General features: G+C 44.3%; 1 protein-coding gene across 1 annotated transcript in view; it reads left to right on the top strand.

Annotated features, from left to right (window-relative positions):
* The first annotated feature begins 435 nt into the window (after positions 1-435).
* The window catches only part of MDFI (MyoD family inhibitor), a 51,832-nt gene continuing 25,888 nt past the window's right edge, over positions 436-26,379 (top strand). The window contains exon 1 of the mRNA XM_088479641.1: positions 436-482. The gene's annotated coding sequence lies outside the window, so the exon portion shown is untranslated. The remainder of the gene's footprint in view (positions 483-26,379) is intronic.

The following is a 26,379-nucleotide window of genomic DNA, read 5'->3' on the forward strand; positions in this document are numbered from 1 at the left end:
AGAGAGTTCCAAAACCAAGGAGAGAGAGAGAGAGAGAGAGAGAGAGAGAGAGAGAGAGAGAGAGAGAGAGAGAGATGGACATTAAGAAATAGGTAGAGGTTTTATGAGCACAGAGAGCCACAGAAAACGAGAAGAGAGCAGTTAGAGATGAAGAGAGACTGTATTTTGAATGAAGAACCAAGCGCATTAGAAGGTATGTGAAAGGGGAGTAATGAGAATAGTCTGTAAGAAATTAACTAATTGTAATTCAGAGTTGTAGGGGGAGGTAAACGGCTATGAGTCAGACAGGCGTAGGGAGGGGTGCGAGAGTGGAATGAAAAGATAGAAATAAAAATATTGACATGTTGAAGAAAATAGCTGGGTAAGAGGTACAGAAAAAGGACGCAAGATGATTTTATGCAAAAGTAACTAAGAGAATTCGGTGACCAACAGAAGTTTCTGTGCAGATGACACTGGCACCTTCAGGACAAGGAATCGGAGAGGTGAGTGACAGCATAGGGCTCCACTGGCCACATAATGTCTGTACAAATTACTTCACAAATAAATATTGAGTACATTTCACTCTAAACTTATGTGATAGGGAAATATGTAAGTAAATGCTGTACTAAAAATGACTGGAAATTCCTTAGATTTATTTAGCATCTCCTTATTTTATTTTACTTAGTATTCCTAGTCTCAGGATCCTGTTACTCTACATAAAATTAGTTGTACCACCATCCTCTGCAACACTTACTATCGCTTCATATAACCGCAGACTTATTTTCTACTTTAATAGCAACTTGGAAAATAATACAAACTATTATATTGTAAATTTCTACTGAAATTCGTTTTTCTCCAAAAAAAACTATTTCATGCTTAAAACTGTTACATACTGTAAAGTGTGTGCAGGGGGCCCTGGAATTGATGGGATGGCTCTCAAACTTATCCGTTTATTTTTTGGATTTTTTTTTTGCAATTTGCAGGTGTAGAGGGCCTGTGGGCCTGATTAAGAGACGGGTGCAATGCCCATACATAGTTGAACGATTAGCGTTGATCTGCATATGCGTCTGAGTCGCACTGTACATGTGTCAAGTTTCATTACTGATATCGGTTTCAACGAGAATTTGACAGCAGTGTGATTAACAGTCAGGGAATGTTTGTGGGAGGCAATGGGGGAGTGGAGATGAAAAAGTAGGCGTTTCCTGGCTGTTTTGGGGCAAATGCTCCAGTGTCACTTCCGCCAGCCATACAGAGTAACCAGAAATGTGATAAAAGACAGATCTACATCAGAGGTGGCATTAGCATACATAGAGATGCAGGCCCTGTGCTAGGAGGAAATCAGGCTATAGGATGGAATTTTGACCCAGCCAAACCATGTTACATTGAAAGTGTACAAATGTTTATTTTGTTGCATGCAGGGGATATACCTCCTGCATTTCCATGTAGCACACAACTTTAATTTATCACAGAATTTAGAGGTTACTACTGCAGAATGTTCACTGACCCTATTCTAAATCTGTCCTCACATTTTAAATTTTTGCTTCCGTGTATTCTTGCTTAATTTACCCTGTAGGAAGCAGTTCAGGTGCCTCCGGGGGTGTTTGTGTGTGTGTATGTGTGTGTGGGGGGGGGGAGGGGGTGTTATGTAGCAGACTAAGGGGTCTATGTACTAAGCAGTGATAAGTGACAGAGTGAAAAATGATAAGTCTGTGATAAGTGCCAGCCAATCAGCTTCCAACAGTCATGTCACAGGCTGTGTTTGAAAAATTACAGTTGAGAGCTGATTGGCTGGCACTTATCACAGACTTATCACTTTTCACTCTGTCACTTATCACTGCTTAGTACATAGACCCCATAACCTCTGCATTGGCGGTAATTCTGTTAGCAGTGTACTACGTTCTTTGGAAGTCATTGACGTGGAACTAACACAATTTAGTTGGTGGAAGGAGGCTAACACTTTAAATTAGAGATGAGCAGGTTTGGATCTCAGAGATCCGAACCCACCCGAATTTCGGGGACCCGGGGCGATCCGAGCACAGCTCGGATCTCCCTGCCTGCCCTGGATCCCTCACCTGAGGCAAAACCTCGCAGCCCCGCTGTCGGGTCACGAGGTTTTGTATTGAGCGGGCTTAACGCTGATTGGCTGAGAGCCGTGACATTGAAAATGCAGAAGAAAAAGAAGACGGCGCCCACCATCCCCTGCCGCCTGACACCACCGGCACCCCCCGCTGCCGACACCCCCACTGGCAGCATCTCCCGCTGCCGACACCTACCACTGCACCCCTGTACTGAGGACACCGTCAGCGACCCCCACACTGCCGACACTCCCACACTGAGGACACCACCAGCACCCCTGCACTGCCGACACTGTCAGCACACTGGCACTGAGAACACCGCTGGCACCCTCACTCTGCCGACACCACCGGCACTCTGCATTGAGAACACCTCTGCACTACCGATACAGCCAGCAAACCTGCACTAAAGACACCGCTGGCACCCCCACACTGGCGACATCACCGGTACCCTTCACTGAGGACACTGCCACTTTATAACACACTGTATCCGTGTTGGAAATTAGAAGCTGAACTGCCACATGTTAGTGCCACCCATTGTGTCACTTAGCTTAGTCAGCCAGCTAGCTGGATGCATCCTTTTGGCCTTAACTAGATGAAGCAAATAATATTGTGAGATGGTCAAAATTGATTGGAAATTACTGGAAATAAATGTTATTGAGGTTAATTATACTGCAGGAACAAAAACAGATGATTTTATGTGATTTTAGCTGTTTTTATGATTTTTTAAAGAAAAAAATCCATATCAAAAACCGAAACATGAAACCAAAACACAGAAGTGAGGTTTTGGCAAAACCAATCCAGATCCAAAACCAGGGGGGATCCAGATCCAAAACCAAAACACGAGGGTCGGCGCACATCTCTACCTTAAATATGATTTTTTTTTTTTGCAGTCCAGAGCTTCGTGTAGACACATTAGGGGGTGCCATGTCTCCTAATATTCTTTATTTTGAATCAAACTTCATATCTGCACCATTTAAAATGTTCTAGTATTCACTAGAATCTTCTGTGTTTTGTACTGTGGGCACTGGTTCTCTCTGTGCTAAATATAGGTCATTTCTGCATTCTATGGTGCAGTCACCATAGTCACTGATGCTCTCTGTATTGGATGGCAGTCACTGATGATCTCTGTATTGTAAGGCAGTCACTGATGCTCTCTGTATTATATGGCAGTCACTGATGCTCTCTGTATTGTATGGCAATCACTGATGCTCTCTGTAGTATATGGTGTGGTCACTGATGCTCTTTGTATTGTAAGGTGGTTACTGATGCTCTCTGTATTGTATGGCAGTCACAGATGCTCTCTGTATTATATGGTGTGATCACTGATGCTCTCTGTATTATATGGTGTGGTCACTGTTGCTCTCTGTATTGTATGGCAGTTACTGATGCTTTCTGTATTGTATGGCAGTCACTGATGCTCTCTGTATTATATGACGGTCACTGTAATGCTCTACGGTGGATGAGGTAGTGTAATACAGGCAGCGATGTATACCTTTGAGTCTCGAGACAGTAGAGCCTGCATGCTCCATTTAAAGGAGAAAACACCCCAAACCCAAACAATAAATACAGCAGATGCTGGCACCTTAAAGTAATGGGACCATACACTACAGTCTTTACAAAATCTATATGCAATCAAGACAAAAGTGACCACTATGTACTAGGGGTGAGCGGGTTCAGATTTCTGAAATCCGAACCCTCCCAAGCCCCCCCGATCCGAGTCGTATCCGAGTCAGGCTCAACTATTCCCGCCTTACTCGGATCTGAAATCGAGGCAAAACCTCATCATCACGCTGTCGGATCTCGTGGGTTTGGATACTATAAAAGATACCCGCGTCAGCGCCATTTTCTCACTCGGCTGTGGACAGTGAAGAGGGAGGGTGGGAGTTAGGGCTGGCTGGGCTGTGTAGTGTAGTGCTGTGCTGCGCTGCGCTGCGCTGCGCTGTGCTGCTGTTGTCCATAGGGGCTGTGTCCACTCCTCCAAAGTCCATAGGGGTCTGGCTGTGTTGTGCTGTGCTGCTGTTGTCCATAGGGGCTGTGTCCACTCCTCCAAAGTCCATAGGGGCTGGCTGGGCTGTGTTGTGCAGTTTGTTGTCCATAGGGGTTGGCTGGGCTGTGTTGTGCTGCTGTTGTCCATAGGGGCTGTGTCCACTCCAAAGTCTATAGGGGCTGGCTGGGCTGTGTTGTGCAGTGTCCCAGTCCTAAAGGGGTGCTGTAGTGTTGTCCAGGGGGTGCTCTGTCCATCAGGGGTGCTCCCCCCAAGTGCAAAAAAAATATATATTTTTTTCTGTGTTTGTGAATTGTGTGCGCAGTAGCCGCACGTGCATGAACAAAGTAGCGCCAAGCGTGCACCTGTGTCATAAGTAAAGGGGCGGCTGGCTCATCCGTTAAAGGGTGCTGTAACCCCCAAAGTGCACTCCAATATATATATATTTTTTCTGTGTTTGTGAACTGTGTGCACTGTACGTGCATCCTCAAAGCAGCAGCGCCAAGCGTGCGTCTGTCTGTTAAAGGGTAGTGTAACCCCCAAAGTGCACTCCAACAAAAATAAAACATTTTCTTCTGTGTTTGTGAATTGTGTGCACTGTACGTGCATCCTCAAAGCAGCAGCACCAAGCGTGCATCTGTCTGTTAAAGGGTAGTGTAACCCCCAAAGTGCACTCCAACAAAAATAAAACATTTTCTTCTGTGTTTGTGAATTGTGTGCACTGTACGTGCATCCTCAAAGCAGCAGCGCCAAGCGTGCATCTGTCTGTTAAAGGGTAGTGTAACCCCCAAAGTGCACTCCAACAAAAATAAAACATTTTTATCTGTCTTTGTGAATTGTGTGCACTGTACGTGTATCCTCAAAGCAGCAGCGCCAAGCGTGCGCCTGTCTGTTAAAGGATGGTGTAACCCCTAAAGTGCGCTCCACAAAAAATAAACCATTCTTTTTTTCTGTGTTTGTGTGCGAAATGTATGCACAGTAGCAGCACGTGCATCAACAAAGGAGCAGCGCCATGCGTGCGCCTGTGTCCCTTAAGTCTGTTAAAGGGTGGCGTAACTCCCAAAGTGCGCTCCAACAAAAATAAAAATTCTTCTTTTTTTTCTGTGATTGTGTGCGAAATGTATGCGCAGTAGCAGGGAGGCCCCTGTACAAACTGGCTCTACTTTACCTGAGTTGCCCCCCCTCCAGTGTGTACTCCGAAAGAGTGCAGCCGGGAACCTTGTCAGCGAAAGGCGTAGGAGGTTGCTTCCACAAAATGTGGAGAAGATGATGTTCATAAAAATGAATTATCAACTCTTCCAGGGAGACCAGCCTCCAGAACTTAGAGAGGGACCTGTGGTGGTGGATTCCAGCGGGGAGGAATTAATACTCTGTGAGGATGAGGATGTATACAACACTGAAGAGGGTGAAGAACCGGTGGATGAGGAGGATGAGGAAGACATCTTGCCTCCGTAGAGCCAGTTTGTGCAGGGACAGATTAATTGCCAGCTTGTTTTGTGGGGGCCCAAACGAAAGAATCATTTCAGCCACAGTCGTGTGGCAGACCCTGGCGCTGAAATGATTGGTTTGTTAAAGTGTGCATGTACTGTTTATACAACATAAGGGTGGGTGGGAGGGCCTAAGGACAATTCCATCTTGCACCTCTTTTTTTTCTTTGCATTATGTACTGTTTGGGGCCTAGTTTTTCAAACTGCCATCCTGTCTGCCACTGCAGTATCACTCCTAGATGGGCCATGTGTTTGTGCCGCCCACTCGTGTCGCTTAGTATAGTCATGCAGCTACCTCGGTGCAACCTTTTGGACTAAAAACAATATTGTGAGGTGTGAAGTATTCAGAATAGACTGGAAATGAGTGGAAATTAATGTTATTGAGATTAATAATAGCATAGGAGCAGAAAACCCCACAAATTCTGTGATTTTAGCTGTTTTTATGCTTTTTTTAAAAAAAATACAGATCCAAAACCCAGAACCCAAAACACGGAAGGGCAGTTTTGGCAAAACCAATCCAGATCCAAAACACGAAGAAAGATCCAGATCCAAAACAAAACACAAAACACGAAAAGTGGCCGGTGCACACCCCTACTATGTACAGAGTGCACCTGCTGAGTCTTTCCCAGGCTGACAGAAAGTCTGGCTTCACCATTGGCTAAATATACTGTTTGTCTAAAAATATGAAATATGTAATAATTCACTAGTAACCCACTGAGAACACAGAGGGCCTGATTCTGAATTGCACTCTGCTGTGACAGATTTAGTGTCTTTTGCCAGTGTCGCATCTGCAAATTTACACTAATGCTAGTATCAGCCCTTACAATGTTATACAAGTGTATGTATGAATGTGCAAGGACTGAGATTCCCACTGAGAGTGTCTATAGATGCTGTAATATTGTTTGGTGTGTCTTTAGATGTCCCCATTGGTCACACCATCAAAACTTGCACCATCTCTATGGTAGGTGCAGGTTTTGAGTATGGCCTCCAATGTGAGCAATTAAGCATTTGTCTACATAACCACTTCAGCAACACGCCTGTAACACTCCCACAACACACCTGCAACACTACCATAACACGCCTGTAACACTCCCACAACACACCTGCAACACTACCATAACACGCCTGTAACACTCCCACAACACACCTGCAACACTACCATAACATGCCTGCAACACTCCCATAACATACCCATAACATGCCTGCAACACTCCCATAACACTCCCATAACATACCCATAACATGCCTGCAACTCTCCCATAACATACCCATAACACGCCTGCAACCCTCCCATAACACTCCCATAACATACCTATAACACGCCTGCAACACTCACATAACACTCCCATAACATATACCAATAACCTACCTGCAACACTCCCATAACACTCCCATAACATACCTATAACACGCCTGCAACTCTCCCATAACATACCCATAACATGCCTGCAACACTCCCATAACATACCCATAGCATGCCTGCAACTCTCCCATAACATACCCATAACATGCCTGCAACACTCCCATAACATACCCATAGCATGCCTGCAACTCTCCCATAACATACCTATAACACGCCTGCAACACTCCCATAACATACCCATAACATACCTGCAACACTCCCATAACACTCCCATAACATACCCATAACATGCCTGCAACTCTCCCATAACATACCCATAACATGCCTGCAACACTCCCATAACATACCCATAACATGCCTGCAACTCTCCCATAACATACTCATAACACACCTGCAACACTCCCATAACAAACCTATAACACGCCTGCAACTCTCCCCTAACATACCCATGTTAACATACCTGCAACACTCCCATAACACTCCCATAACATACCTATAACACGCCTGCAACTCTCCCATAACATACCCATAACATGCCTGCAACACTCCCATAACATACCCATAACATGCCTGCAACACTCCCATAACATACCTATAACACGCCTGCGACACTCCCATAACATGCCCACTTTTGTGCATCTGAATAGCCACCTCCCAGTCACTGCCCAGGAACACCCAGCACATTTCTTGTACATTGCTGACATCACTGTGCGTACACACATGCACTGTAGGAGTATTTAGGGATTATTGGTCATACGCAGTAGTAAAAGATCACTCAACTCCATGCACATCAGCACTGAGCGCAACTCAGAATCAAGTCCAAAGTCTTTTAACTCTAAAGTGAGATATAGAAACATGTGTGACAATGGTACTGAGCATTACCAGCTCATGGCTCCTGCTCCTATTAGTGTAGAAGTATGCCCACACGCCATGCATAATAGGACAGAGAAAAGCACACTCCAGTGACTGACCTACAGTAGTTTGTGCCTGAGTATACTTTTCTATTGTAGCTTTGTCTAATTCTATGTACTTCATGTTACTGACCTTATCTTTGAGTTTGTGTCTGCTTTTTGATAGTGTGTCCTATCACTTCATTACCAACCCAACTTTTCTTTGACCATTACCATCTGCCTGCAATTCTGACATTGTCAATGTGATAAATAGAATGGAAGTTGATCAATAAATTTACTGACCCATCACAGGTTGTTATTACTATAATCTAGGGGTGTGCACCGGCCACTTTTCGTGTTTTGTGTTTTGGTTTTGGATCTGGATCTTTCTTCGTGTTTTGGATCTGGATTGGTTTTGCCAAAACCACCCTTCCGTGTTTTGGGTTCTGGGTTTTGTGTTTTGGATCTGTATTTTTTTGAAAAAAAGCATAAAAACAGCTAAAATCACAGAATTTGTAGGTTTTTCTGCTCCTATGCTATTATTAACCTCAATAACCTTAATTTCCACTCATTTCCAGTCTATTCTGAACACCTCACACCTCACAATAGTGTTTTTATGTCCAAAAGGTTGCACCGAGGTAGCTGGATGACTATGCTAAGCGACACGAGTGGGCGGCACAAACACGTGACCCATCTAGGAGTGACACTGCAGTGGCAGGCAGGATGGCAGTTAGAAAAACTAGGCCCCAAACTGTACATAATGCAAAGAAAAAAAGAGGTGCAAGATGGAATTGTCCTTGGGCCCTCCCACCCACCCTTATGTTGTATAAACAGGACATGCACACTTTAACAAATCAATCATTTCAGCGCCAGGGTCTGCCACACAACTGTGGCTGAAATGATTGGTTCGTTTGGGCCCCCACAAAACAAGCTGGCAATTAATGTGTCCCTGCACAAACTGGCTCTACGGAGGCAAGATGTCATCCTCATCCTCCTCATCCACCGATTCCTCACCCTCTTCAGTGTGTACATCCTCATCCTCACAAAGTATTAACTCGTCCCCACTTGAATCCACCACCACAGGTCCCTCTGTACCTTCTGGAGGCTGGTCTCCCTGGAAGAGCTGATAATTCATTTTGATGAACATCATCTTCTCCACATTCTGTGGAAGCAACCTCCTACGCCTTTCGCTGACAAGGTTCCCGGCTGCACTAAACACTCTTTCGGAGTACACACTGGAGGGGGGGCAACTCAGGTAAAATAGAGCCAGTTTGTACAGGGGCCTCCAAATTGCCTCTTTTTCCTGCCAGTACAGGTATGGACTGTCTGACATGCCTACTTGGATGCTGTCACCGATGTAATCCTCCACCATTCTGTCAATGGTGACAGTATCATATGCAGTGACAGTAGACATGTCAGAAATTGTTGCCAGGTCCTTCAGTCCGGACCAGATGTCCAAACTTGGTCCTGCCTGCCCTGCATCACCGCCAGCGGGTTGCTTAGGATACCTAAGTTTTTTCCTGGCAGCCCCAGTTGCGGGAGAAAATGAAGAAGGAGCCGTTGACGTGTCACGTTCCGCTTCAGCTGACAGTGTGTTCACCAGCAGGTCTTTGCACCTCTGCAGGCTTGTGTCGGCCGGAAAGAGAGACACCACATAGGCTTTAAACCTAGGATCGAGCACGGTGGCCAAAATGTAGTGGTCTGATTTCAACAGATTGACCACCCTGGAATCCTGGCAAAGCGAATGAAGGGCTTCATCCACAAGTCCCACATGCCGAGCGGAATCGCTCCGTCTTAGCTCCTCCTTCACTTTCTCCAGCTGCTTCTGCAAAAGCCTGATGAGGGGAATGACCTGACTCAAGCTGGCAGTGTCTGAACTGACTTCACGTGTGGCAAGTTCGAAGGGCTGAAGAACCTTGCACAACACGGAAATCATTCTCCACTGCGCTTGAGTCAGGTGCATACCCCCTCCTTTGCCTATGTCATAGGTGGATGTATAGGCTTGTATGGCCTTTTGCTGCTCCTCCATCCTCTGAAGCATATAGAGGGTTGAGTTCCACCGCGTCACAACCTCTTGCTTCAGGTGATGGCGGGGCAGGTTCAAGAGTGTTTGCTGGCGCTCCAGTCTTCGGCACGCAGTCGCTGAATGGCGAAAGTGGCCAGAAATTTTTCGGGCCACCCAAAGCGTCTCCTGCACGCCCCTGTCGCTTTTCAGAAAATTCTGCACCACCAAGTTTATTGTGTGAGCAAAACATGGGACGTGCTGGAATTTGCCCAGATGTAATGCCCGCACAATATTGGTGGCGTTGTCAGATATCACAAATCCCCAGGAGAGTCTAAGTGGGGTAAGCCACTGGGCGATGATTTCCCTCAGTTTCTCTAAGAGGTTGTTGGCGGTGTGCCTCTTACTGAAACCGGTGATACACAGCGTAGCCTGCCTTGTAACGAGCTGGCGTTTCTGAGATGCTGCTACTGGTGACGCTGCTGCTGTTGCTGCGTAAGGTGATACATCTACCCAGTGGGCTGTCACAGTCATATAGTCCTTAGTCTGCCCTGTTCCACTTGTCCACATGTCCGTGGTTAAGTGGACATTGTGTACAACGGCATTTTTCAGGACACTGAGGACACTTTTTCTGACGTTTCTGTACAGTCTCGGTATCGCCTGCCTAGTGAAGTGGAATCTAGACGGGATTTGGAACCGGGGACACACTACCTCCATCAATTGTCTAAATCCCACTGCACTAATGGCGGATACCGGACGCACGTCTAACACCAACATAGCAGTCAAGGCCTCAGTTATACGTTTTGCTTCAGGATGACTGCTGTCGTACTTCATCCTCCTCGCTAAGGACTGTTGGAGGGTCAATTGTTTAGTAAAAGTAGTGGTGTTCCTACTTCCTCTCTGGGATGATGAACGACTCCCAGCAGCAGCAGCAACAGCAGCAGCGGCAGCAGTAGGCGTAGCAATGCAGGATCCTCCGGAGGAATCCCGGATAGGAGAGTCAGTCATGCCAGTGATATGGCCTGCAGGACTACTTCCGATCCTGACTAAGGAGGAAATTGACGAGGAGGGAGTTGACGGTGTGGTTTGCAGGCGCTTGGATACAACAGGACAACGGGATTTAGGTGTCCCTGGACTGCTTACGGTCTGAGCCAAAGTTTCTGAACTTGACAGTAACTTTTTATGAACGCGCTGCAGGTGCCGTATAAGGGAGGATGTTCCTAGGTGGTTGACGTCCCTACCCCTACTTATTTCACCTTTACATATGGTACATATGGCAAGACAGTTGTTGTCCGGATTTGGATAGAAATATTGCCAGACCAAAGAGGTGGAATGTTTGGTCTTCTGCCCAGGCATGACCGTGATGGGCTTTTTCATCCCACGGACAACAACTGTCTCCCCCGGAGCCTGATTTAAACAAACCACATCACCATCAGAATCCTCCTCGCCAACTTCCTCCTCAGCGCCAGCTACACCAGTATCCTCATCCTGTTGTACTTCAACAGTGACATCTTCAATTTGCATATCAGCAAGTGGACTGTGGGTGCTCCTTTCAGCACTTGCAGGGGGCGTGCAAATGGTGGAAAGAGCCACCTCTTCCCGTCCAGTGCTGGGAAGGTCAGGCATCGCAACCACCACCACACTTGGACTCTCTTTGGGGATTTGTGATATCTTCTTAGAAAGCACAGTTCTTCGCTGTGCTTTTGCCAGCTTAACTCTTTTGATTTTTTTAGTGGGAGGAGGGCTTCCATCGTCATGTGAAGCTGAACCACTAGTCATGAACATACTAGGGATCGACCTTAGCCGTTCCTTGCCACTCCGTGTCGTAAATGGCATATTGGCAAGTTTACGTTTCTCTTCAGCTGATTTAAATGTCTTTTTCAAGGTCATTTTCCTGAACTTTGCCATTTGGGATTGTATGTGCCCTCTACTATGACATTGGGCATCGGCCTTGGCAGACGACGTTGATGGCATGTTATCGTCTATGTCATGACTAGTGGCAGCAGCTTCAGCACTAGGAGGAAGTGGTTCTTGATCTTTCTCTATTTTATTTTTATCGGAGAAAGTTTGGTCCTCCATTTATGTTATATCGATTTGATATATACGTGCGGCTAAACACAGAAAATAAATTTTTTTTTGGTTCGGACTGGAGTGTACTTTGTGGGTTACAGCACCCTTTAACGGTCAAGCCAGCCGGCCCTTTACTTATGACACAGGCGCACTCTTGGCACTACTTTGTTGATGCACGTGCGGCTACTGCGCACACAATTCACAAACACAGAAAATAATTTTTTTTTGGTTTGGCTTTGGACTGGAGTGTACTTTCGGGGGTTACAGCACCCTTTAACGGTCAAGCCAGCCGGCCCTTTACTTATGACACAGGCGCACTCTTGGCACTACTTTGTTGATGCACGTGCGGCTACTGCGCACACAATTCACAAACACAGAAAATAATTTTTTTTTAGGTTTGGACTGGAGTGTACTTTCGGGGGTTACAGCACCCTTAACGGTCAAGCCAGCCGGCCCTTTACTTATGACACAGGCGCACGCTTGGCACTACTTTGTTGATGCACGTGCGGCTACTGCGCACACAATTCACAAACACAGAAAATAATTTTTTTTTGGTTTGGACTGGAGTGTACTTTCGGGGGTTACAGCACCCTTTAACGGTCAAGCCAGCCGGCCCTTTACTTATGACACAGGCGCACGCTTGGCACTACTTTGTTGATGCACGTGCGGCTACTGCGCACACAATTCACAAACACAGAAAATAATTTTTTTTTAGGTTTGGACTGGAGTGTACTTTCGGGGGTTACAGCACCCTTAACGGTCAAGCCAGCCGGCCCTTTACTTATGACACAGGCGCACGCTTGGCACTACTTTGTTGATGCACGTGCGGCTACTGCGCACACAATTCACAAACACAGAAAATAATTTTTTTTTTGGTTTGGACTGGAGTGTACTTTCGGGGGTTACAGCACCCTTAACGGTCAAGCCAGCCGGCCCTTTACTTATGACACAGGCGCACGCTTGGCACTACTTTGTTGATGCACGTGCGGCTACTGCGCACACAATTCACAAACACAGAAAATAATTTTTTTTTTGGTTTGGACTGGAGTGTACTTTCGGGGGTTACAGCACCCTTAACGGTCAAGCCAGCCGGCCCTTTACTTATGACACAGGCGAACGCTTGACACTACTTTGTTGATGCACGTGCGGCTACTGCGCACACAATTCACAAACACAGAAAATAATTTTTTTTTGGTTTGGACTGGAGTGTACTTTCAGGGGTTACAGCACCCTTTAACGGTCAAGCCAGCCGGCCCTTTACTTATGACACAGGCGCACGCTTGGCACTACTTTGTTGATGCACGTGCGGCTACTGCGCACACAATTCACAAACACAGAAAATAATTTTTTTTTGGTTTGGACTGGAGTGTACTTTGGGGGTTACAGCACCCTTTAACGGTCAAGCCAGCCGGCCCTTTACTTATGACACAGGCGCACGCTTGGCACTACTTTGTTGATGCACGTGCGGCTACTGCGCACACAATTCACAAACACAGAAAATAATTTTTTTTTTGGTTTGGACTGGAGTGTACTTTCGGGGGTTACAGCACCCTTAACGGTCAAGCCAGCCGGCCCTTTACTTATGACACAGGCGCACGCTTGGCACTACTTTGTTGATGCACGTGCGGCTACTGCGCACACAATTCACAAACACAGAAAATAATTTTTTTTTTGGTTTGGACTGGAGTGTACTTTCGGGGGTTACAGCACCCTTAACGGTCAAGCCAGCCGGCCCTTTACTTATGACACAGGCGCACGCTTGGCACTACTTTGTTGATGCACGTGCGGCTACTGCGCACACAATTCACAAACACAGAAAATAATTTTTTTTTTGGTTTGGACTGGAGTGTACTTTCGGGGGTTACAGCACCCTTAACGGTCAAGCCAGCCGGCCCTTTACTTATGACACAGGCGCACGCTTGGCACTACTTTGTTGATGCACGTGCGGCTACTGCGCACACAATTCACAAACACAGAAAATAATTTTTTTTTGGTTTGGACTGGAGTGTACTTTCGGGGGTTACAGCACCCTTAACGGTCAAGCCAGCCGGCCCTTTACTTATGACACAGGCGCACGCTTGGCACTACTTTGTTGATGCACGTGCGGCTACTGCGCACACAATTCACAAACACAGAAAATATATTATTTTTTTAGCACTTGGGGGGAGCACCCCTGATGGACAGAGCACCCCCTGGACAACACTACAGCACTCCTTTAGGACTGGGACACTGCACAGGACTTTGGAGTGGACACAGCCCCTATGGAGAACTGACTGCACAACACAGTCCAGCCAGCCCCTATGGACTTTGAAGTAGTGGACACAGCCCCTATTAACAACAGCAGCACAGCACAACACAGCCAGCCCCTATGGACTTTGAAGTAGTGGACAACAGCAGCACTACACTACACTACACTACACAGCCCTAACTCCCACCCTCCCTCTTCACTGTCCACAGCCGAGTGAGAAAATGGCGCCGACGTGTGTACCTTATATAGGATCCAAAACCCGCGAGACTCGGAAGGCGGGAAGATGACGTTTTGCCTCGATTTCAGATCCGAGTCAGGCGGGAAAAGTCGAGCCTGACTCGGATCGGACTCGGATCGGGGGGGCTCGGGGGGGTTCGGATTTCAGAAATCCGAACCCGCTCACCCCTACTATAATCATTTATAGGGTGCCACATGCGGTCCACAGCCCTGTAAGAGGGCAAATAATACGACAGTACATGGTAATACAAAGCATTACACTATACCAGTGGTTATGAAACTCTGCCATTACAGTCCACGTTTTTAAAGATATCCAAGCTTGAGCCCAGGTGACTTAATTAGTACCTCAGTTAATTTGATGTAACCATTTGGACTCAAGCAGGGGAATTCTTAAAACCTGGACTATAATGGTGGAGATTGAGGTGCAAAGCAGAAACAAAGAGGTGTGGAGCCAAGAGGCAAAGAGGAGGGAGAGAGTTTGCATGCATATGAAGTCGGAGATGTAGGGAGAAGTAGAGTTGGAGAGGGCCTTGTACGTGAGGATGAGGAGTTTGATGAGGCTTCCATAGTGGAAGGGGATTCAGTGGGAAGCTCTGTTTGGTAGGGAGGGGGAGTAGAAGTGTTGTGGGAAAGAAAGATAAGCATGGCAGCAGCATTGAGTACAAATTGGAGAGGGGTGAGATGAGATTTGGGAGATGAGTAAGGTCGCAAAAGTCAAGACGAGCAATGATCAGTGAATGGACAACAGTTTTGGTGGTGTCCTGGGAGAGGTAGGGACGGCTGTGAGCAATGTTGCATAGCTGGACATGACAGGATTGGCAAGAGATTAAATGTGGGCTGGACGAAGGAGAAGGAGGGGTCGAGGATGACCCCAAGGCAGCAAAGTTGGAGAATACTGGAGATGGTGATGTTGTCAACAGTGATTGCGAAGTCAGGGGGAAATGGAAAGTCTAGTAGGAGGGAAGACTATGAGTTCAGTTTTGAGAAAGCACATGAACATCCAGGAGGACATGGCAGAGAGGCAACTGGACACCTTGGAGAGGGGAGATCAGGGTAGGCAATTTAAGTTGATTGTCATCAGCATAGAGGTGATACTGGAGGCCGAAGGAGCTCATGAGTTCACCCAGGCATGAGGTGTACAAAGAGAAGAGCAAAGGGAATAGGACAGAGCCTTGCGGGATGCCCACAGGAAGGATGGAAGGGGAGGAGGTGGAATCAGATGCAGAAACAGAGAATGAGCAGTTGGCAAAGTAAGAGATGAACCAAGATGTACCGGTATCAGAAAGGCTAGTGGCTTAAAGGGTGAGCAGAAGGAGAGGTGACCCACGGTGTCAAAGGCTGCAGAAAGGTCCAGGAGGATGAGCAGGGAGAAGTGGAACCTGGATTTAGTGCAGAGAAGATCGTTGGTAATTTTGGCCAGGGCAGTTTCAGTGGAGTTGAGGGAGTAAAAGCCAGATTGGAAAGGATCAAGAATTAAGTTGTTAGAGAGGAAGCCGGTGAGATGGTTGTAGACAAGCTGCTTGAGTATTTTGAAGGCAATAGGGGAGAAGAGAGATGGGTTGGTAGTTAAAGACTGAGGAGAAAGGATGAGGGAGATGCCAGAGAAGAGGGGAAGATGCCCGAGGAGAGGGGAAGATGTCAAGGATGAGGGGAAGATCGATGCCAGAGGAGAGGGAAATATTGAAGAGGTGATCAAGGTGGGAGCAGGCATTGAGGCAGAGGGAGCGAAGGAGGCAATTGGGGATGACATCCAAAGGGCAGGTGGAGGGGGAGAGAATATGATTAGGTTATGGTCTTCATCCCCCATGGTGGGGCGGAAGGAGCACAGGGGGTGGTAGATAGAAAGGGAGGAGGGTGGAAAGGTGGGGGTAGCAGAAGAGTGATAGGAGGATATTTCATGGGGCTGGCCTCGATTTTGGAAGTGAAAAAGGAGGCAAAGCCAGTTGCCATGAAGGTGGGGGGGAGAAAAGGAAGGGGGCAAAAGAGTGTTGAATTTGGCATAAGAGACTTGAAAAAGGATTGCTTAGCAAGGGATAGAGCAGAGCTATAGGATAAGAGGATGAACTTGAAGTGGAGGAAGTCCACCCAGTAGCGAGAATTATTCCATTGGTGTTCGGTGGTGCGGGAACATTTTTGGGGCAAGCTGGTAAGTTTGGAGCGCCAGGGTTGGGGTGTAGAGGGGCAAAGAGGGACAGAGGAGGCGGGGGCAGCAAAGGAGAGGAGAGCCGGATCAAAATGTCTCTGCTCTGGTGGTCCTATACTACATTATAGCAGAACCAATTAGCTCATATAGCCATGTATTTCTAAACTGTATAAATGTATGTAACTGAGGGCCTGATTCAGAGATCTATGTAATGCTGATATTTATGGAGTTTGAGCAATTTTTAGCCATTGTGCATGCGTGAAAGCTGCACTGTCCACACACAGCGATTGGTTTGCGATTACGCTCACACAGGGTATACACTTGCAAAGTGAGTGACAGGTAGTCAGCATTTGGGGGGAGGTAAAGGGGGACCATTTAAATGCCATTCCACAGGCGTGCATAAATTCGCCATTGCGATCTCCTTCGCAGCATTAGAGCTTTCAGCGTGTCAGAAGAGAAGCAGTGTTTAAGGCAGGTCAGACTTTACTCAGAAGCTGTGTGGCTGCCCGATGTGCACCCATGTTCCCAATGTATACGCTGTTGTATGTCGTCTGATGGATTTTAGAAGGCAGCAGTGGGTGTCCCTATGCTCTGGTAAGCTTTCAGAGCCATTACCATATTTTCCCATAGTATTCCATAAGAAATCGCATCTGCCATTGCATTAGCGTAAATCTCTGGCCCTGGTCTCCTGCATTTTATTATTAGAAAGAACCATATAGCATGATTCTAATTATACAATTAATTGAACGCATTTATTCAATTAACACATAGAAACCTCGTAGAAAAGAACAAATGGAGTGCAACAATTTATCTTGAAAAAGTTATCAGTGGAAAATGAGATGCATGGATCTCAGGCACTGAAGGCAAATCACTTTATGATAGTAATGATCTGATATGCCATCATCTCACTATTTAAATATCCTCCTCCACAATTCATTACCGTCCGGCTGAAACAACAGGGGAGACTTTGCATTTCTATCTGAGATAGCAGTGAGCACTGCTTCACAGCTGCGGCTTAGCCACAACCTCAGGTTTTCCTGGTTATACAGCCTGCGAGTGGATAATGACCGCAGCCACTTTGGCAGACGTGTATCCCCTAATCATAGGACCCATCATGTGTTATATGGGTATTATATTGTAAGGGACTTGTGACAAACCTATTATCAAAATCACTACTCCTATAAACCTATACTTATTATGAACATCATACTCCCCTTGACATTATATTGCTTAGAGGATATATATATATATATATATATATATATGTATATATATATATATATATATATTGAGGTAGAATAAAGCTTGGTGGCATTAGTGAGCCACTGGATCTGTACTCTGCGCAGTGATGGTAGGATCCTCCCAAATAAGTTTAAAGATGGGTGTGTGACCACGCTATCTGATGCCCAGAGGATACAGCCCAGGTGGGTTTGTGGCAGCCAGGCCAGTGCAAGAAGCAGGCCTGAGACGTGAGGTTGTGTGCTGATTAGCTGCACTTGATAGGGCTGAAGAAGTGATGTAGTGCCCTGAATGGGGGCTAGGTTGTTTCATATTTTTCTGTATGCTGATGATAATAAAACATCATATTGTTTGTTTTAAGTACGGTGACCCTTATTTGAACACCCAAACTCAACACTGACCACTCTACTGAGCAAAATACCCCAAAACCTCAGAGTATGGTGGAGAATGCAAGCAATTAAGATCTATGCAGAAATATGCAGATTACAGCAGCAGCTTAATGGAAAATATGTATGCTTTGTGTACAGCAGCAGAGACAGGATTCAATTACATGAAACCCAGGGAGGTGGTGAATAACAAAATTCCGGTTTTAAAGTGTTGCTTAGGCAGAAAATTAAGAAAAAGTCATCAATGGCGCTAGAGCGTAGTTGCAGCTTTACACAGATGCTATTAATTAAAAAGGCTTCTGATGAAGGTGCACTATGCAATGAAATGCGTTAAGCAGTTCACTATCTTAGAGACTTTTTAAAGAATATAGGGGTCTATTTACTAAGCAGTGTTAGGAGACAGAGTGAAAAGTGATAAGGTGCCAGCCAATCAGCTCCCAACTGTCATCTCACAGACTGTGTTTGAAAAATGACAGTTGGGAGCGGATTGCCTGGTACCTTATCACTTTGCCTCCTAACACTGCTTAGTAAATAGACCCCATAAGCTTTTATATTTTTATTAATCCAACATTTACTGTGGAATTGGTGGATCCTGCCTCAGTTCCACGCCACAGCTCTAGTCTATCTAGGGCCCTGGAATTAGCGCTCACCGGTCCTTCAGCTATACGCCGATTCAAGGCGAGGCCAGACAGCAATGAACAAGACTGGCATCAGCACCCTGGAATGGTGAAGACAGATCCCGGCCGCACGAACCCTCAGCCCGGCACACACATGCTGACCAGCTCTCTGGAGACATACAGATACAACACCTAAAAGCCATCCAGCTGGACCGGCAAGCCTAATATTCAAACACATTACAGTTATTTACTACAGTACTCTGGCCAAGTGCATGAAAAACTCTGATACATCCATTCCATTCAGAGAACAGGTCAGTGCCTCTGATTAGGATACTTTATATTTTAAGTATCTGTTTTGTTTCCATTGAGACTTGCTGATCTTTTTAGCAGATTACTGCAAGCAGTTCAGATTTTCACTGACTACCAAACAGCAAACGGTTACAGGGTATGCCAGAGTGTAAAATTGTCTCCACACAAGCTGCTATATCTGCCTGTAAGTACAGCTACATACACACAGTACGATATGTACCACCAACAACTTGAAAGATATCTTTCAGTAAAGTCATCCTGCCACATCTCTGACCAGGCAAAGTTGACAATATCATGCAAGTTGGCCTGCATGCATGGACGATCATAGATATCGTTATCGTTCATGCGGGGACGTGCATCGTTGGTCGTTCAATGCATAAAAATGAACGATATGAATGGTATATCATTGAATGATATTGTTATCGTTCCTAGATATCGTACCATGTGTACGCACCTTAAGGAACATTAACTTACGTTCTCCATCAACACATCATTACATTGTAACAACTGATGACTGGAACTAGAGACTTTCTTCACATTCGCTCCTCTTAAACTTCCCTTTTTTTACACTACAGTTTATTTGTGGAAGGACCTTTACATTAATTTTTTCCACTGTGTCACTTACCTTATTTTTATTTTTCATTGTTGCAACAATATAATTATATCATTTATATCCTGGGTACCCAGCAAACTATACGGGAACAGTGTTTATATAATTCCACTACTGATATGTCATTGGATAATAATTATGTGTGATTAATTTTTGCATTGTTTATACGCCATATATTTAATAAATATTTTATAAAGGATAAAAATTAAATGGAACAGTTTTTAACATTTCCAGATGATTTAGAGAATGATTCCAATAGATGCCAGCTTACACCAGCGCAGTTATTACAATTAAACAGAAAATTGTCTGCATTTGTGAAGATGCAAAAAGGTGATGTAAAATTTGCTAGAGAGCAAGTTTGTTAAATCATAAGTGTTAAATGGGCACTTTTTTACTTTGGAGAGGAAGAAAAATTAAAGGTGTCTACAAAGTTGCTGTTGCTAATAAAAGCAAGTGTTTGTGATGTGAAGTAGCATTGTGCAGAAAGAAAAGGAGTTGATAGAGGAAAATGTTTTAATCTGCCTCATCAGAGTTGGGTGCGGTGCAGAGCAAGATACCTTTTGTAAAGACAATTAAAGAAACAGTTAAGCTAGATACACACTATAAGGTTATCTGTCAATTCTGGCTGGTTGGAAAGCAAAGCTGGTAATTTATTCTGGAAACAGTTGTCCGGACAAACTGATTAAATGGATTTATCCAATTTGTCTGAATCACCATTTTTGTCTATTTTCCAGTGTTTGGGAACAAATGGTTCCTAAACATGTGTGATCGTCAGAAGGGACTAAATCTGGTGGTCAAAGCTATACTCTGAGTCTATTATTATTGCTGGCAGCTGGTAGCACCAAGGAGTTAAGCATTGTTTAGCTGTCCTAACTTAGTTTATATGTTAAAATGTGTTGATAGAAGATAATAAGCAATAAGTAGCAGTAGAAACTCTTTAATATTGTCCCAAATAGTAAATATACTCATAAGGGGACTGGGAGGGGAACTAGCAGCATGCCTAGGGCCCTTTGGGGCCTTAATCTGGCTCTGCAGTTAAGGGTCCATTTCTGTTAAATCTTTGTTTTGTTAGAGGTCATAATTTCTTATATGAAAGAATTAATTTGGACATATTAAATACACTGTACTGCTTCAAATGCCTCTTTGGTGCTGATCCTCTTCAAGAAGTATTCTGCTTAGGACAGTTATGTCAAACTCAAACTAAAATTGAAGACAAAAAGATTGTGCAGAACTCAATGCCACCATAGCTTTATATTAAGCATGTGATATAAATATTACATATTTATTTGTCATTGTAGAATAAATTTGGTATTTTTGCCTTTTTATTTTGGACAGTGCATCCACTGTATTTTCAACCCAAAATAATATACAATTCCCCAACATTTTGAAAAGCTGGGACTATATTTAATTAAAAGCCACATATCTGGATACGGACTGTAAACTGAAATGTAGAAGCATGCAGGAAACTCAATGGGAGCTCCCAAAAAACGCATTGCCCAGACACAACTTTCAAAAATGATGTGCTCTCACTGATCACACAACTTTTACATAATGACATCTCCAGATGCTTCTGTCTGAAGGAGGCTGATATTTGGTAAGAGACTTCTGTGTAAGATTACTTCTCTGCATGCCTACCAGGCATACATGTTACTATTAGATACAGTTTAAATTCAATCTATTATTTCGGGCAATCGGTAAAACCAATTAGAAACTTTTAGAATCTCATGCTATAAAACCAGGTATTTGTCATACTGGACTTCACTTTAATTTCTGCCTGTTCTTATTTTGCCTAAAAACATAGCTAAGTGTCTGCTTGCATGTAAGATGGATGTGTGCGATTACCTACATACCAGCTTGATTTTTATCACATTGTGACCCTCCATATATAGGCAATATTTTTTAGACTTGTCAGTGGATTTCACCTAATTTCACATGTCACAGAAGGGATTTGTCATTAAGTATGCCTGAATTCCCCCCATCATTTTTACTCATCTCAGAGTTTCCATTCTTACAGGTTACACATTTTTCCACAAAATAATATATTATATATTTCTGCTTGGGTTGCTAGCCTCTGGGAGGTAGGGGCAGGCTTTTTGTTGGGGACACTTTAGGTGGGCCCTAGATGGACCAAAACTTATGTCTCCAACATATAGGAAAACTAGGTACAATGTGGAATTTTGCCTAATATGTTACCAGTTTCGCTCTGACCAAACCACACATCGTCCCAGCTCTATACATAGACTATAAATGATGAAATATGTAAATGGATATGCTGGTACTATAAAATATATGATAATAAAATAGTATGTTGACATTCAAATTGTCAATGTCACAACTCTCGGATAGATTGTGTGGGTGCTGATCGTACTCTTGGAGTTGGCGTCCCAGAACAGCAGCACCGAATCTAATGTATCTGTGGCCTTCTCCAGGGATCCCTGCAAGGGGGTTTGGGCTTTGATGTGCCCGATATGTATGTCGCGGCCTTCTGGCTGGGTTCCAATGTATGGGCTGGTGGTAAGAAGGAACTGAGGGCAGACGGTGAGACTGGTCACTGTGGGGCAAGCTGGAGAGTAGTCTTCAGGAATGGGTCAGAACCAGGTGGACAATGAGGTACCAGGGAGAGAGCAGAATCAGGTCAAGGAATAGCTACAGGCAATACCAGGAAAACACTAGGAGCAGTACCCGGGGAGTGAGCAAAGAGAATAGTCAGACAAACCAGATCAGGACATGTATAATACACTAGAGTTTCACTGGGAACAGGTGCTGGAGAATAGGTATGGCACTTAACAAGTGCTCAGAGACTACCTTTTATAGCTAGGTGATTTCAAATTTGGTGCCAAACGTGATGTCACACTTGGAGCACCCTCCTATAAATCTCAAGCACAGCAGTGAGTGCCTATATGGGAGCCACAGCTGCCTGTAACCAGAGTCACACAGCAGCAACTGGGAGAGGAGAAAATCCAGCAGCCGGTAGGAGGTCCGCTAATTGTGATGACTTTACTGCGACATGTGCCAGTCAGCACCTGCCCGCAATGGGACCATCGCAGCCCTGGGAGACCAGCACTGCCAATCCCGGTAAGTGGGAGCCGGGTTCCAGTATGCTGTGACAGTCAACATGTACAGACTGTTGACATTTCACATTTTGACATTCACAATGTCGACATAGTGAATGTCAACAGCTATAATGTTGACAGCCGAATTTAGGGTTAGGGTGTAGTTAGATGTAGGCTTCAGTTAGGGCTAGATGAAAAGTACATGGAAAATCGCATTGTCGACATGCTGACTGACAATATTCACAATGTCAACATGGTCAGTGTCCGCATTAATAATGTTGACATTTGACTTGTCAACATTCCTTCCATGTCAATATTCTGTCCATGTCGACATTCAGACTCTGTTGACATTCTGGTGTGGACATCCTGAATGCTGACTTAATACAAAATATAATGTAAATATACAATGTATACCACAATATGTGGACATTAATGGTAAAAAAGGGTATAGACACTCCGAGCGGCACTGCACAGCGAGGACGTATTCTTGAGGCCTCCCTCGCTCCATATAGCAGACGCACGCAGACTGTCTTCCCAGTTGCTGGGATGAGTGCCCTTCTCCTCCTTGACCTCCTTAATTGCTAGCGGGCTGCAGTGAACCTTCTTGGATCACCCATCCTGGATGCCACCAGGAAGGGTGATCCTGGAGCTCACATACTACAGGCCCCAGCGCAATCCAGCAATTGCTGTCTACCAAAGAGGCACAGTTACTGCACCGCCACCTCCAGATGTCCTGGGACATTGAATTTCTACAGGCCTGTAACTGCCCAGCCATGCAGTGAGGGATAACGTTGGGCTGCAATGCCTCACCAAACCCAGATTCACTGTATCTCCCTTTCCCTTGGTTCTAAGCTAGGGCAGCTATATTACCAAGCTCTCACCATACAGGTATCTCCTTGATGCTTTGCTGTAGTCATATGTGTCATAAGCATTGTCTGGCTTATCTATACCACTCTCCTGTGGGCAGCCCTCACCTCTCCTCTGCTGACTGTGAACTTCATGTCCCACACAGCGATCCCTTCATTAACATTGCTGTTGTGACAACAGGCCCTTTCCCTGCCACACAGACCCCAGGTCACTGGATACACACTAGTGACTCCAGGATCCTACACTCGGGACATTGCATCATCTGTGTCACTTTGCAACTGTCAGAAGCTTGTACTCTTAGGTGTGTGTCACTTTGCAACTGTCAGAAGCTTGTACTCTTATGGAGCGTACACACGGTCAGATTTGTCAGACTTGTCAGATTTGTCAGATGAACGATTGAACGATTAAACGATTTGAACGATTTTACCAAAGTTTTGAACGTTTTGAACGATTTGAACGATTGAACGATTTTTGACTACATTAAAATGAATGGAATCGTCCAAGTCTGACTGCAAACCCATTAGATGTCAGATATCGTTATCTGACAAACGGGAACGCGCATCGTTGATCGTCCATCGTTCAGGCATGTCAGATATGAACGATTTTCCTTCAGATATGAACGACTGAACGATTTTTAAACCGTTATCGTTCATATCTGAAGGAAAAATCTGATCGTGTGTATGCACCATTAGGTGTATAGTTACTAAAGTGTGGGTTTTGAGAAGTGGAAATGTTGACCAATCAGATTCTACTTAACATTTATCTAGCACCTTTTAGAAGATAATAGTTAGAATCTGATTGGTTACTATGGGCAACATTTCCACTTCTAAAAAGGAATGGGATTGAAATACTGACGGCTGTTAGAGCCCTTGACCTCCATTCCCCTCTTCTTATTTCATTCTTTGGAAAGCTTGACAGTGCCACCACTATTATGTGCCAACATAACAGTTATTATTATTATCCTTTATTTATATGGCGCCACAAGTGTTCCGCAGTGCCTTACATAGTCCATAGAACTAATAGGTGAACAAGAAACAAGTAACTTACAGTACAGTACAGGACAAGGACACGATTTATATACATTGCTGCAATAGCGATTAAAGCACTCACAATAAGCAGCCGGGAGTTGGCAGTCACGTGTTAGGTGCCCTAATGGGGAGTAAAGAGTAGAAGAAAATGTAAAGAGAAGCACATTAGGGAAGAGGTCCCTGCTCGTGAGAGCTTACATTCTAAAGTTATCCCCAAGCCTGGCAGGGACCCTTTGGAACTAGGGAGTGATAGACCAAACTCACTTCTAAATTGGACCTAAAACTCTTAGCTAAAATTCTAGCTATGAGGTTGGGATCGGCCATGGCATCTTTGGTACACTTGGACCAGGTCAGCTTCATACCAATCAGCAGACAACACCAGAAGGCTCATTCATCTTCTTCATATACTGTAGCTCACAAAAAGTCTTTACCAACTCTGGTGGTGGCCGTTTCTACTTTCGTTGCATGGCTGTTTCTGCAGCAGACTTTGCTGAGCATAGGGTTCAGAGGCACTTTCTTTAAAGAGCTCACAGTCTTATACCATAACTTCTCCTCTTCCATTCTAGCAAATGGTCTTTCTTCAGATAACTCATACAAAGAGAAAGGTCTATTTGCGCTAATAAGACACCATTTATTATTAAATAAAAATAGAATAATCAGGGGGTCTGATGTTCACTAAAATATATACAGTATATACATTTATTAGTATATTTTATATGCAATGTACAGTATATTTATTCAAACTAGTATATGACTAGCCATAATGTAAACATTTATATTTAGACATGTAACACATACATAAATACCGTATATATAAAAAAAAAAAAAATACGTACAACCAATAAAACAACTATAATGATCACAATAAATCTATGGAGATTTTTTAATGAACATCAGACCCCCTGATTATTCTATTTATATTTAATAATAAATAGTGTCTTATTACTGCAAATAGACCTTTCTCTTTATATGTCTTTGTTACACCATGGTATGTGATGGTGCAGGTGTGTATTCAAAAGCACACAGTTAATTTTGCTGCTATTAATTAAAAATATTTTGGTAATTTGACTGCAAAAAAAAAAATATATATATATATATATATATATATATATATATATATTTATTAGTATATTTTCTATGCAATCAGACTAGAATATGACTAGCCAGAATGTAAAAATTTATATTTAGACATGTAACACATACATAAATACTGCATATAAAAAAAACCCACATGGTGCAGGTGTGTATTCACAAGCACACGTCATTTTGCTGCTATTAATGAAACATATTTTGGTAATTTGATTGCAAAAATATAGCTATATATGTCCTGATGAAAATACTCCGGTATTGAAACGTTGACTTGAGTGTCTTTCACGAGTGTGTTGTCTCTTCTTTCAAATCCCTGAGTGCAGCTGGTATTGTTTGTTTACATTTGGCGCTCCTACGGTGCACCGCTGACGGAGGGCAACGGGGTGAGCTATTTTTCATTATTTGAGTGCCGGGATCTTCCCACATTGCCGCCTATATATATATATATATATATATATATATATATATATAATTTATTTTTATTAGCTCCTAATCTCTTGTTTTTGTATTTTCTTCAGATAATTGCCTATTAAGAATAGGCTGCCCATTATCTCCCTTCCTGTTTGCCTTGATAATGGAACCCCTCCCTTCCTGCATGCAATTGAACTCGGATGTATCTGGTATCCCTTTCAATCCCCGGGATCATAAAATTGCTCTTTATGCCGACAACATCATCCTGACTATTACCATGCCACACTAATCT

Source organism: Taudactylus pleione, unplaced genomic scaffold, assembly GCF_031769625.1.
Source record: "Taudactylus pleione unplaced genomic scaffold, aTauple2 ptg000242l, whole genome shotgun sequence".
Classification (NCBI taxonomy): Eukaryota; Metazoa; Chordata; class Amphibia; order Anura; family Myobatrachidae; genus Taudactylus; species Taudactylus pleione.